This window comes from Rhea pennata, chromosome 1 (genome assembly GCF_028389875.1).
Source record: "Rhea pennata isolate bPtePen1 chromosome 1, bPtePen1.pri, whole genome shotgun sequence".
NCBI lineage: Eukaryota > Metazoa > Chordata > Aves > Rheiformes > Rheidae > Rhea > Rhea pennata.
In genome coordinates this window covers 167,286,503-167,300,842 of record NC_084663.1, presented here as the reverse complement: position 1 = coordinate 167,300,842, position 14,340 = coordinate 167,286,503, and positions in this window count along the sequence as shown.

Genomic DNA, 14,340 nt, shown 5'->3' with positions numbered 1-14,340 from the left:
AACAATGGTGGTGGTGGAAGTGTTTTTCTATTTTTATTTTTTTTCCTACCCTTGAGTTTTAAGATAAATTATTTTAATAAGAATAAAGAAACAATGTGAGTGAGAACTGTTGGACAGGACAATCTAAGAACATCTTCTCTCTCCTAATATTGTGGCTGTGGTCTTAAATAATATGTTCTAAAATATCTTCAAAATTTGACATAACCTGTCAGCCCACACTGCAGGTAGCAGCCCAATACTCAGATTCTACGCCTCGGTGGCTTTTCAAGATAAAATGAGTTTGGATTAGAAGCAAATGAGTTCAAACACAGATACAAAGAACTTTTTGCACTGACAAATTTCACATCATATTCAAATCAAGCATTTAGGGAATAATAATCTGTAATGGATAAGAACTGAATTTGGGTAGTGTCAAGAGCTTCCCACATTCCTTTATACACTGGAAACCACTTTTCTCTAACTCAGGAAACAAAAACAAAAAATAATAAAAAAATAGAATGCACAGTTTTAGCTTCATCTCCTCTTTGCTGTTAAAGAGCTACCAGCCATGATCAATCAGAGACATACTAAATAACTGTGAGAGTCTCAATAGTCAAATTTAAAGCTAAAGATCAGTGGATGGAGGAAGAGTAGACAGAGAGATTGTATTTGACCATGTGACAAACATGTCAAACATCCAATCCAGGAGATTTACAGTGCAAAATAAAACCCTGAGACAACTCACAATAGCTTGCATTCTCTATAAAGCAAAAAGACAGAACATCTGAATTAAATGCAATGAACAATATTTCTAAAAAACTTCAAAATATTTTCTTTTCTAAAATTGATTAAAGAAATAAAAATATTCAGCTTATTGGTACATTTTAAAGTTTATTAAGAAACGATAATTGAGGAGGGTGAAAGTTTTCCTTTGTTTGCTTTTCTTTTTTCTCCTTCCTCTTTACTTTTCATTTGAGTCTACAACTCCTGACTGCCAAGAAAATGGGTCGGTGGCTGGTTGAGTGACTAGAGATCTTAATTGCGCTACATACACATTTTGGGTCTGTCAGAATATCCGAACGTTTGAACTATTCTTACTTAATTAGCACAAATTAAAAAAAAAAAAAAAAAAGACACATCTATTTCCACTTCCCTTTTTTTTTCCTTTTTTTAATGCAACATTAGCCTCTGTTATATATACATTGACTCAGAATCTCTAATTGTTTTCTGAATATATAACTGATCAAGTCATGATCAAGTCATGATCAAGTCATACAGAGGAATTAGGCAGAGGAATGCTTCATTTTTCTGGATAATTCTCAGACATATTTAGGAGATAGGTGCCAAGAAGCTGTCAAAATTGAAGTGCTACTCAGCAGGTTTAAAACCAGATTTTCAGTAACTGTGGAATTCAGGCAAACATTAAGATGCGTAGAGGTTAGGTGATGACTGGGTAGACTTGCTTGAAACTAATCATTAATCCTATTAGGCAGCCATGAGTACATGTAAACTGCACAAATAAAGTACCTTGTTTGGTTTAAATAAGCTAGACAGGATATTACGTTAAGTCTAGCCATTGTAGCATTTCTATTTGCTCTACTTTTTTCCTAAATGGGGGAATCATAGTTTAAATTCCCATTTCTGCTTGAGCAAATCAAAATCTGTATCTCCCATCCTCCAAGTTACAGGTATTACGTATTCTGTGAAAGGACGTTTCTGTGCAGGACAAGAGAGAACACGTGTCAGACTGCACTTTATGTCCAAAAGTCCAAGGGAGGAAACAATGCACCAGTCTACAAAGATCAAAGACCAGGACAGTGAGAGTTAACATAGCAACCTGTTGACTATCCCAAGTGTCTTACCTGACACTAGCTATAATACATTCTTTTTTTTTTCTTTCCAGTATACATTTACAATACTTTGATATTTGGATCTTACATTTAGTATAACAGTGATGTAAAAACAGCACTGCATGTGAATTCATGGAGGATTTCAGAATATTGTTTCCAATGTACTTACACAGAGTAAAGTCACAGAAATTTCAGATCTTTTTTTTTTCCCTTGTGAATACTTTTGGAATCAGCATTGGGAAGTTCATTAAATGTGTAGGACTAGCCAAAACAAACTCTAGGTATGATTTCCTGATATATTAGGAATGTTGTATGATTTGATTCAAGATGCTCATTTTTAGAAATAAAAGGAAATAACATTTTATACAGAAAAGCTTAAAGCAATACTCAGCACATTTATTAACAAGTACTTTTAAGGCTAGGATTATTTGTAGTGATTTTAAGAGTGTACCCGAGATGAATTAGCTAATATGAAACTAGTTTCTTAAGGGAAATTATATGCATTTCACTGCATTTTGTGGCATAACTACTTTCAGTATAGGCAACTTTCCTCTGATGTCATAAATATACTGGCTTTTACAGCAGGTTTTGTTGGATCAGCAATGTTTCTGATTGGTCTCCTAAGAACAATTTTATTCTGAATGTATGTCTTTGCTTTACTGCATTCGTAAGAGTTATCATGATAAGCAATTATAAAAAGAAAAAGAAATAAATATAGAATAATCAATGGCAATAAGCAACATGTCTGAATCACTAGGAATAGTATGTCTCATGAAAGCTTGTAGGTTTTTCAGATTAGATACCTGACCTACTTCGAAATTTTCCGATGAGAGAGACCCATGTCTGAATATTCATATTTATTCAGCCTAATCCTAAAAGGTTAAATTTGTCAGATGTTTTCTGAATTCAAAGCATGGAAATGTTGTAGCTTTTCCTATGCCCCTATGGAGTATACAGAACACTGTTGATTTCAGGATCCATACAGCTGGGAGCATACCCAGCGTATGACTAGCGAAAGATGTTGAAAATAGAAGGGAACAAGAAAGGTCCTCCAGACTGGTTAAGGAAAAATTATAATACAAGAGAGTAAAGGAGCTCAGTTTGTTTAATGAACCAACAAGAAACTAATAAAAGGAATATATTTTCCATACAATTATTGTACACATTAGGGCTGTGACTCTCTGAGGTAAACATCTATTTCATAAGGTAGAGTTTCCAGAAGGAATGAAAAGTAAGTACTCAACATTTTCTCCAGCCACCAGATATATTTCTCTATGTTTAGGCTACACTGCAGGGTATAGTATAAAGACACTCTGGCTCATTTGGATGCTGAAAGCAAAATAGTTACAGCAGCAAGGAGTTCAGCTTGTTTTTCTGCAGGATATGCTGACTGAGCTTCGTGCTTTCCCATCAAGACTGTTTTATGGCTTTCTCACAAAGCTTCAGTAGATAGTTACAGCAGCAAAGGTCCCAGCCTACAGATGGAAAAACTGTAATATCTCACCACTTGCAATGGATAAATATGCAAACTCTTTTACTTCAGGATGATGTGTTTCTAACTGACTGGATAGGGAAAAAATAGCCAATCTTGTAACCCTAATTGACCTAGAATAGCCCTGCCAGTCTGGCAGGAATGAATATTGCTGATATATTTGACACACAAAATTCAAATCATATCTGCCATAATCACTTGCAGAATTATTGAAAATATTGCAAAGACATGACAAAAGGTATTGATTGACCTCTTTAGTTTGGAAATTTGGAAGAGGATAATCTGAGCTGACTCTTTTATAAAGTACCATGAATAAAGCTGTGATATGTCACATTCATTTTAATCATCACAGGATATGGAATTCTTTTCTAAGTAGTTTCCAGCAAGGACTTATGGTATAAAATGAAAAAGAAATGTTTCATAAAATATTGTGTGTGTACTTCTTTCGAATATTATGACAAAGGGCAGAAGTAAAAGAAAAATCTTATTCTTCCAGTCTGAAGCTCCACAAAACAAAACAAACAAGGAAGAGGCTTCAAAATAGAAACATAAACGGAGAATTTAATATGGAATAAATGATAGCCAAAGGCCGAACACTGTAGCAATTATTAACCCCCCGCTCAAAAAAAAAAAAAAAAAAAAAAAAAAAAAAAAATTAGTAGTGGGAAAGGAAAGATATATTGCTGCATATTTATATACATATATATTATATTGTATATATATAATTTGTTTACACTAAGCTATAACTAAGCATAAGATAACACAAGATAATAGAATAGATCTATTATTAGGGAAAAAAATATCTTAATCAGAATATAGAAATGCTGCTTTCTTCTTCAGCAACTGCTGATCACATACGATAAGCAATTTAAATCCTGTCTGAAGTCCTGATGATAGACAACACTCACAGCATTCATGTGACTTTCACAAGAAGCTATTAATCCATAATAAAAAGATCTATAAAGTATTATTCTTGACAAAATGCTGATAATATAGGAATAAACAAAATGAAATCAAATCAAAACATTAAATTGTTAAATTAAAAAAAATGTAGCAACAATATAAAATGATCATCACCATTCTGTCTCTGTTTTATGGCATCCCTCATCTCACTCTTTCCACAATTATTTTCTTATTGAGATAACACTAGTTCCTCTTGTTAGCAGAGAAACCTTGTTCAAAAGAGTACTGAAATTCAGTCCAAACTTGGACATCAATTTTCTGAAGGAGAAATATTCATCGTGATTGTGGAAATCTCTGTGTTTTTCGGAGCACAATTTTGGCTTATCATGCAAAATTACCATTCTTGAGCACTGGTAACACCAGAGCTCCTTTCTTAAATGAGAACTGGGAGCAATACACTCTACTGTGAGAAAAGGGATTAACTAGATGACCTCTAAGGTCATTTCTAAATCTACTTTCCATCATTTACGGCCTTTCCTCACCTCACTCACCCCAGGAAACAGCTTGCCTCTCCTCAGGACACATTAATTAAATGCATCAGTCTCCCACAACAAAAATAGGTCAGCTGCAACACATGCAACATAATCACATTCACCAAGCTGACACTTCAGGGAAACCTTTCGAGCTGCAAACAGTATTCAAAAGCATAAAAACCTGGCTTCAAATGTCAGAGCATGTCAGGCCTCCAAGGTTATAGCTGAAAGGCAACTATTCTGTGCTACAGCTAGTGACTTCACCTCTTTACTTAATGTGCTCCTTCCTTAAAAACAGAGATTATTTCCTACTAGAGATTATACTAACTATGAATGATAACTTTAGGGAAGCACAAGGACAAAAATATGTGGACTTGTATAACAATCTCCTCCATATTCGCTGGTCAACAATGCTACATGCATTAATAAACATTTTTGTACCTATAGGAGACATATTGTATTTTTTTTTCCAATTTATTACCCTCTCCACAGTTAACATATTCTTGGCGAGTATAGAATGTGGAAACAAAATCCATGGCTTATAGCACTGGGTGAAAATCTTGTAGATGATTTACTGAGATGTTTGTCCCTTCAGTTCAGTCTTCCAGTCTCAGAATGCTGTTATCTGTAAGCACATTGTTAATAACCTAGGTATATGTACTCCCACCCCTGCAAATTTATCCTTTACTGATTGAGAAAGATATGAAGAAAATCACAAAGCATTAAAACACCTACTGTCTTATTCTGGCTGAGCATTTGGGAATTCTCAATGAGAGAGAAAGAAAGTGGCAGCCGCACATTCGTTCCCAACACTCAATGCCCTTAGTGCTCAAACCCCAGGACAGGAGCAAGCTTCTTTAGCTACTAGTTAATAAATCGATCCAGTAGCTCTCAGTCAGTACCAATCTCTGATGCAGCTATAACAATTCAGAAAGTGGGATTACTGAAAGCTATATTGTGCTACATTTTTATTTATTTTGAAGAAAATAAGACAAAAAATATAAAAATAGAGGAAATTATTCACAAAAGACAAAAAGCAATTGCATACTTTTTAAGTTGCAAAGTCTTAGACAACAAGAAACTCTGATTTAATGTTGGCTTGATAAATTTTATGTTTTACTCATGTGGAGAGATACAATGCTAAAGCTTTTAATTGTATACTTACAAATGATTTTCACCAACCCTCCCCTCTCATACGACCACTTTTTAAGTGCACAGGAAGACAGAATTAAAGTTGCTCAGATAACCATAAGTATGCCATTTCACCACTTTCAGGAAACTTATTTTACAGTCCAAACTTTTCTGTATATGTGTGTAAATGATGAGTGGCATTATGTAATAACATGTTGCTTTAACATACAGTCTACTGCCCATACTGAAAAAAGATCTGTAAATGCTGATATGCTATTAAAATTGTAATAGGGCTATCTTGAAGGTAGTATTCTCCCGATACTTTTATTACTTACCCTAGTGTGCTTGTCTTAGAAAATATTTTCCCTTGTGAATGAAACACATTAACTGCTACACAATATTGCCTTCCACAGGATGGTAAGTACTGTGCAGTATTTGCCTCTCCTTCTCCGTATAGCATCTTATCTAAAGAATAGAGGTGTCACCTAGACTCAGCACTTTTCTTCTCTCTTCCACCTACCACAGTGTGTTGCTCTTCGTTGTTTGTTTTCCAAACATATTTTTATTGTGCGTGTACTAAATTCACTATAACTTGTGACACATTCCCCTCGCCCAGCATCATTAATTAAACATAGCCTTAGCTCTAACTTCATGTCTTATTCATCTTTACAACCCATCAAATATGGTGTTTCATCATCAAACTGGAGATTCAGATCCATATCTCATACTGATGGGAGAAGGGCCTTTACATGGCTGAAATGAAATCCACCTAAAATATCCATAAGTAATGTTAAGGATGTAAATAAGATAAAGAATTAAACATATTCCTTTTTGGTAATTGGAATTTTTATATACACATATATATACACACATATATATATAAAAGTTATCCTGTTCTTTAGGAATCTCAAAATTGTAAGTTTCTAAATACAGTTTAGAAAGTTAACCTTCCTAAATCATCTGGGGAAAGAAGTGAGCGAATGTTTTAAGCTAATTAAAATAAATTAATTCCAAAATGCAAATAAATCAGCAATTTATAACAGTTTAAGCTCTTTAATGTGACTACCTGTAGCAGATAGCAACCCCGTAAACTTTAACTTTAAAACCTGTAATTTAAAATACATTGTCTGTATTTGCTGTTTCTTCATAGAAATGTCTCTAGGTGGTGCTCTAGGTCAAACATCCTGGCAGTTACCTTGAATACTTATTTTTTCTGATATTAGAGATGCATTTTAATATCCTCAGTCCACCACGTCTGTTGCTACAAAATGAGGTGCAGAAACTGCACTGGCTTTATTCTTTTGTCACTTTATATTCACTGTTTATGTAAAGACATAATTGTCATGACTGATGAGAGGATTAAATAGAAAGTTGCTGAAGCTGTCAGCCAAGCATGCCTGTTGCTGCGATTTAATGGCATGTGCAGACGTATCAGATTTGTCATGGTTCACATTCTTCTTAGCTGTGCTATAACGCTTCTGTTCTGATATCTTATTAAATAATCTTTCATAAAATTAATACAAATTTAGTTCTTCAAGACATATTCAACTTCCTGATTTGCCTTAATTGTGCATAGCAGATGATCTAATAGACTATAAAACCAATGAAAAATATCAAATTACACTTCTTAAATAGTATATGCATATAAAAGCATGTCATACAGTGCTTCTTCAGAAAAAACAGTAGGCCAAAATCTTTTTAAATGTATAAGACTTCAAAACACTAATCATAAATTGAACAATACAATCAAAGGAATATGTCTCCATGTTTTTATTTTATTTTGTCTTATTTTATTAAGAAATACTTAGCTTAATACTTAATGTCTGTTAAAGTTTAGAAAGCTGCATGTTTTAAGACTGCTACTGATGGTTTTCTGGTTTCATGAAAAGTCTCTAGAGCTTAAAGATGAACAATATAACATTATTTTATCATCTGAGGTTTTTTACACTGATTAACACAGCTGTGAACTAATACTTCATTCAGAATTCCACTAAACATTGTATTATCACCAGTTTCTATACAAACAATACAAGATAAAACTATATTATTAAGGATATTCAGCTACCCTTGAAATAAAAATCTTCCAAACAGACACTCTACTTCGAAAAACAATAAGCAAACAAACAAAGAAAAACAGCAAAAGATAAAAGGTAGCATTGTACTTTTTGTGGTACACAAACATCAGCAAAAAATCCATGACTATCAGTTCCCATTTACCCCTATGATTACTATTCTTCTGTTATTTGCTTTGTCTAATTTATTGAAACAATCTCTCTTCTTAACTATTTTGATTAAACTATTAGATAAATGCACTTGCTGAATCTTTTGTCTCTGTTTTGTTTATGGTCTCTGGAAGACGATGGAGATCAAGAAAATCACTTTGATTTATAAAATAATGGTTTCGCAACTCTGAAAAACTGTGTCCTTGCTGAGTTGTTAGTCTGATTCTTAAGTAGCTTGCCCCTGCTATATGAAGATTGTAACTTACTGTTAAATCCTTGAGACATGACCTCTTTGCTAGGTAATAAGACTCGCTGTACCATACACAGTTTAGTGCTTCCTCACTGTCTCCTCCTGACTTTGCCCTCATCTGTATGAATGCATCATACTCAAGGACATGCGTGTGCATGTGTGGGTGGGCATGGGAGGGAAAAGGCAAAGGAATCAAGGCTTCAGGGAGTCTATTATCTGCCTCACTCACTCAAATGGCATTTTTGGTGTATAATTACCATAGCTGGGAAAACATGAAAAAGATCATTCCACCTAAAGATATTTTGAAGATGTGAGTTTGTTTTGCTTACTCGAAGCCAGATGGGCATAAGTCATGCAACCTGTTAGCTCAAACTCAGCACTGCGCTTGTGTGCTTTAATGAGAGATCTGGTTTATTAAATCAAGCTCAGCAAAGTGTAAATGCAGTTATTTGGCTTCTGGTCAGCTCACTACAAAGGTGGAATAAGTTTTCATTTGTCTGCAAAAAGCTGTACAGATGATCCTCCATTACTGCCCTGTGGGGTCTAGTTTAGAGAGTACTATGAAAATTTCTAAACAAGTGCTTCTTGTGCAGTGATGATACACCCTTGATTTATAACATATAATCCGAAAATAAATCATCTGACCTTTATTCTTCCTTTATTTATGCAATTGTTCAAATCCATAATAAAGATTAATTTGTGGATACATTTTTAAGCAAATACAACTTTGCTAGTGTTGGCAGAGTGAGTGAAAATTGTTATAAAGTAGTTTAACTAAGGACAATGGTTAGTACCTCAAAGTTCCAGTAGATATATACACTGCACCACATAAAACAGATAAAGATCAGGCAAACTGTCTTTGCTAGTTTAGGGCGTAGCACCATGCACACTTTGAAGGCAAAGACAAGACTACATGAACAGGACACCCTCTTGAAGCAGCTGGAGAGAAGGACAGGAGGACTGTCAGCACTGTGCTTTTTGCAGCACTGTACGACATTGAGAGACAAATGCCGGAACAAGATGACTAGGAATATATTGAGAGTCTGAACAAAATATGAGTACTAGATACCTTTATATTTCAGGGGTTTTTTGGAATCAGATGAAAGAAAAGGTAGGAGAGTTGGGATAGATGCTATTTGGTTTTGTTTCAAGCTGGGTAAGAGGACCCCAGAGCTCAGCTCCCCAGAGCTCAAAACTCAGCCCCAGGTCCAAGGAGGGCTTGAGAAAGTTGGCACAATGAGGAGCTGTGCAGAAACTGCAGCCCGGTATGAACCGTGGCAACACGACTACTTCATGTCCCAGGAGTGCTCTGTTCGAGGTGGGAAGCTCTTCTTCCACTTCTATTGGACTTCTAGCACTATTTTCCAAGATAAAAAGTAAGAGGACAAACAGAAGAATTTGAATAATCTCAAGCATCAGAAAAGACTGATGCTTCTTTCACTACTTTCTGAAAGAGACTTTCAGTGGGAAGAATATATAAAAAGTGTAGTTTTAAAAATGTGCTGAAATTTTGGGTTAATTTTCATTTGTGATTGCGCATTACATGTGTTCACAGAATTAACAGACAGAATCCTTTCAGTTCCTTTCTATTCATCAGGGCTAGAAAGATGCCATTTTATAAAATAAATGGTATGGTTTGGGAAGTGAAAACAGGACCTAGATAAATGGCACTTTAAACCAAACAAGGCCCCAAATAATTAAGTGGAATGGAAGGAAGCAAGAACAGCTGAAGGAAATGAAAGCATTGCTTGAAAAAATACATCTGTAATAGATAAAAAAGCAATGAAGACACAGAGCAGCTGAGATTTTTTTCTCTCATCTCCAATAAACTAAGAAGAACTCAATACAAAAATCCTTCTGCTTGAAGAGCTACTCTCTCTCTCTCAATAAGTCTCAATGCTCAGAATTCAATTCAATTTGTGAAAAAGCAGATGAATTAAACAGAGAGTAGAGACCAGTCTGTATGAGGCACGATCTAGAAAACTTAATAGATGTATGCTGTGTAAAGATAGAGATCCTTCAGAGGAAACAAAACAAAACGAACAATCATTCCTCAAATAAAGAAAAAAAATCTAAACTCTCAGTAAATAAGTAAACTTACTTTTTTCCAATTCACAGATGAAGTTTTCCTGGGGTAACTTTAATCATTGAAGAGGCATCTGTATGTTTGAGATATAGTTTTGCAGCCAAATCAGAATTCTTTCCTGCATTTGACTTTTTACCACCGTTATAAAAGTTTGCATGGCAGATGATTTGCAGCTAGGTGTCCAATACCACTGTACTCCTAAAGGAAAATAAAACACAGACGAAACACCAGATGTTCAATGTTCCAAGAATCTCTCTAACCTTTGTCCAGCCAGATAGACAGAATGTTATCAGGATTAATGAAAATCTCCATGACTATAAAGAGAGAAATACAAATTTCTGTATCATTTTGTGAACATTTGACCTTTCATATAATGACTAATAGTATATTTATATATGTATATATACACATACACACACACACACACACACGTACACACACACACACACACACACACATACAAAAACACTTTTAAATATATATATATATATTATATGTTGTATTATATTATCTATATTACATAAAATATTATATATTATATTATATATATATATATATATATATATGGTATGGAGGAATGGCAGTATGGTTGGAACCTTTGAAATGAACCATTGTTTAGTTGCCTAAGTATAGAATTAGATGTGTAGGTTAAGGTACCTCCTCTTGAAAGTCTTGATTTGCATGTCTACAGCACGGGTTCTCCCAATTTTGTTAGGGTCAATTAAGTCTTGTGTTGTTAAACATAGTATTCTGTTAGCAGTTGGTCTGACCCAAAAGATCTTGACAACAGTTAACTTAATACCTGAGGGAATTACTATTTATCCATGACTGAGATACTAATTTGTTGGATCAACTATAAATTAGAACACTTCAGAGTTAAACTGATTGAAAGAAAGATAAATTTCAAAAGTAAATATCTAAATTTTCAGATCAGTTTTTAAATTGTTGTTTAAATGGAGTTTTCTGTATTTCAGTTTGTGCTTATCGCTTCTTGTTCTGTTACCAGGCCTCACTGAGCAGAGTCTGGCTCCATTCTCTTTACTTCCTCCTGTTAGATATTTACACACATTGATAAGATCCCCCCAGAGCTTCCTATTCTCTAGGCTGAACATCCTAGCTCTCTCAATCTTTCCGCATGTAACAGATGCTTTACTCTCAATCATCTTCACAACTCTATACTGGATTTGCTCCAACGAGTCCATATCTTTTGCATACTGGGGAGCCCAGAACTGGTCGCAACACTCCAGATGTGGCCTCACCAGGGCTGAGTAGAGGGGGAGAATACCTCCCTCTACCTCCTGGCAATGCTTTTCCTAATGCAGTCCTGGATGCCATCAGCTGCAAGAGTCCATTGCTGGTTCTTGGTCAGCTTGTCCATGAGGACTCTCCATGTCCTTCTCTGCAAGGCTAGTTTCCTGCCAGTCATCACCAGCCTGTATTGGTGCATAATGTTATGCCCTTTGTTGAATTTCATGAGGATCTTGTTAACACATTTCTCCCGCCTGTCAAAGTCCCGCTGCATGGCAACACAGCCATCTGGTCTATCAACCATTCCTCCCAGTTTTGAATCATCTCTGAGTTTGCTGATGGTGTACTTGGTCCCATTTCCCAGGACATCAATGAAGATGTGAAAAAGGCAAGACTTCTCTGCCTCAGATTTTTTCGCTTGTCTCAGGGACGTGTGATTTCTGAAGGCAATTTTTTATCATAAAGACCAAGGCAAAGGATGCTTTGAGCACCTTGCCCTTTTCCATTTCCTTTTCATCAGATCCTCTGCCCCATTTAGCAGCAGGCCCACATTTTCCCTTGCCTTCCTTCTCATATGCTCATAGAAGCCCTTTTGTTCTTCAAATTCCTCATCAGATTCAACTCCATATGGACTTTGGCTTTCCCAACCCCATCCCTGCATGTTTGGACAGTGTCTCTACAGTCCTTCTGGATCACCTGTTCACCATCCTTCCACTTTTTGTACACTTCCTTTTCATGGACAAGATTTGTCCCTTGCTCATCCATGCAAGAGTCCTGCCAGCTTTGCTTGAATTTGTGCATGTCAGGATGAATTGTTCTTGATTTTGGAGGAAGTGATCCTCGAAAACCAACCATCTCTTTTAGACCTCTTTTCTCTCTACCACCATATCCCATGGGATTCTTCCAAGCAGGTCTCTGAACAGGCCAAAGTCTGCTCCCCTGACGTTCAGAGTTGAGATCCTACTTTTACCTTATTCCTTTCTCAGGATCCTGAACTCAATTATTTTATGGTCATTGTAGTGAAGGCTGCCCCCAACCTTCATATACCTAACTAATCCTTCATTGTTTTTAAGAATCAGGTCCAGCAGATCACTTCCTGTCATCAGCTCCTCAAACACCAGTGTCAGGAATTTGTCATCTGTACAGTCCAGAAACCTTCTGGATTGCTTATGTCCTACTGTGTTGTCCTCCCAGAGCATATAAGGGTGTTTTAAGACCCCCATGAGGACCAGGGCCCCTGAACATGATGTTTCTTCCAGCAGTCTGAAGAAGGCCCCATCTATTTATTCCTGTTCAGGCAGTCTGTAGTAGACAGCACAACACTGTCTTTGTGGGTCTGCCCTCAAATCCTGACATATAAACTCTCAGATGGCCCCTCACTCATCCCCAGGCAGAGCTCCACGCATTCCTACTTCTCTCTCGTCTAAAGGACAACTCATCCTCGCTTCCCAGCCTGTCTTTCCGGCAGCAACACACGAGATATACTACCGTTTTGGTGCCAATTAGCCCCATAAGATTAATTGTACATCAGGTCTAGGTTATCAAAGCATGGGTTGGCTTACTGTCACACAAGCAAAAATATGTTGAATTTGCTTTAGAATATTTTTAGCTGCAGGAATGGAACCTCTTCTTGGTCTTGATTTAAGGGACCTTGTTTATATTAAAAACGTAACAAATTTTAAAAAGAGATCATTGTACTTTGAATAGTTATTAAAAAAATCCTCATTCTTTCTTCATATATCCTGTGGTTTCTAGAACAGCTCCTCCAGCTGCCAAAATTAGCACCTCTGTGAAGAGAAGCAAAGTATATTGTTATACAAGCAGCTGCACCAGAAAAGCAATGGCCAACACAAGATGTGAAAGGTTAATTGTTACTAAACCCGGCCACAAGCAGCAGTTATGAGCCTGTACTCTTTCATGGCAATACTCCAGTCATAGCTATCCTACAACTTTTCTGTGATGCCAGTGAGACTGTAGCCTTGCAACTGTATGCAGACCTCTAATATCTTCTGTTTATTTCCTACGTGGTACACATTAGTGTACCGGAGTATTTTAGTACTTTAGGCATGATACCACCGTTGCTGAGCTGTTGTACATTGCCCTCAGCCAAGTTGCTTGCCCCCTTCTCTGTGAACTGCTCCACAGACTGCTACGTCTGTTTTTGTTCCTGCTAGCCAAGATCTTGTTATCATATTAATTCTTTGAAAGGAAAGGAGAGGAAGAATGGGACAGTAAGAGATAAACAATTCTTTCACTTCTCCAAGATGATAATAATAAAAAATATTCTGAGAAACAAAATAAGAAAAAGTGGAAATAATAAATTATGCTTCTCAATAAAATATAGTTAAGTTTTATATCTTTGATGGATTAGAATAATTTTCAGGGGCTGCATCTGGATAGATTCAGCTTGCAATTAAGATTAGCTAAATGTACGTGCTTCATTAGGCCATGTATGTGTGAAAGCTCCAACCACGGTTAATGGAAATCTAGAGCTGAACATCTAGAGATGTTCAGACATCAACATTTCTTGTGTTTAGAGAAGTTTTGGGGTAACCTGCCTTATCTCCAGCTTCTGCTCCAGAGCAGTACAGTTTCCTGCCAATTGTCTGTCATATCTGTTAGCCTATGTGTCTCACATTTATACGT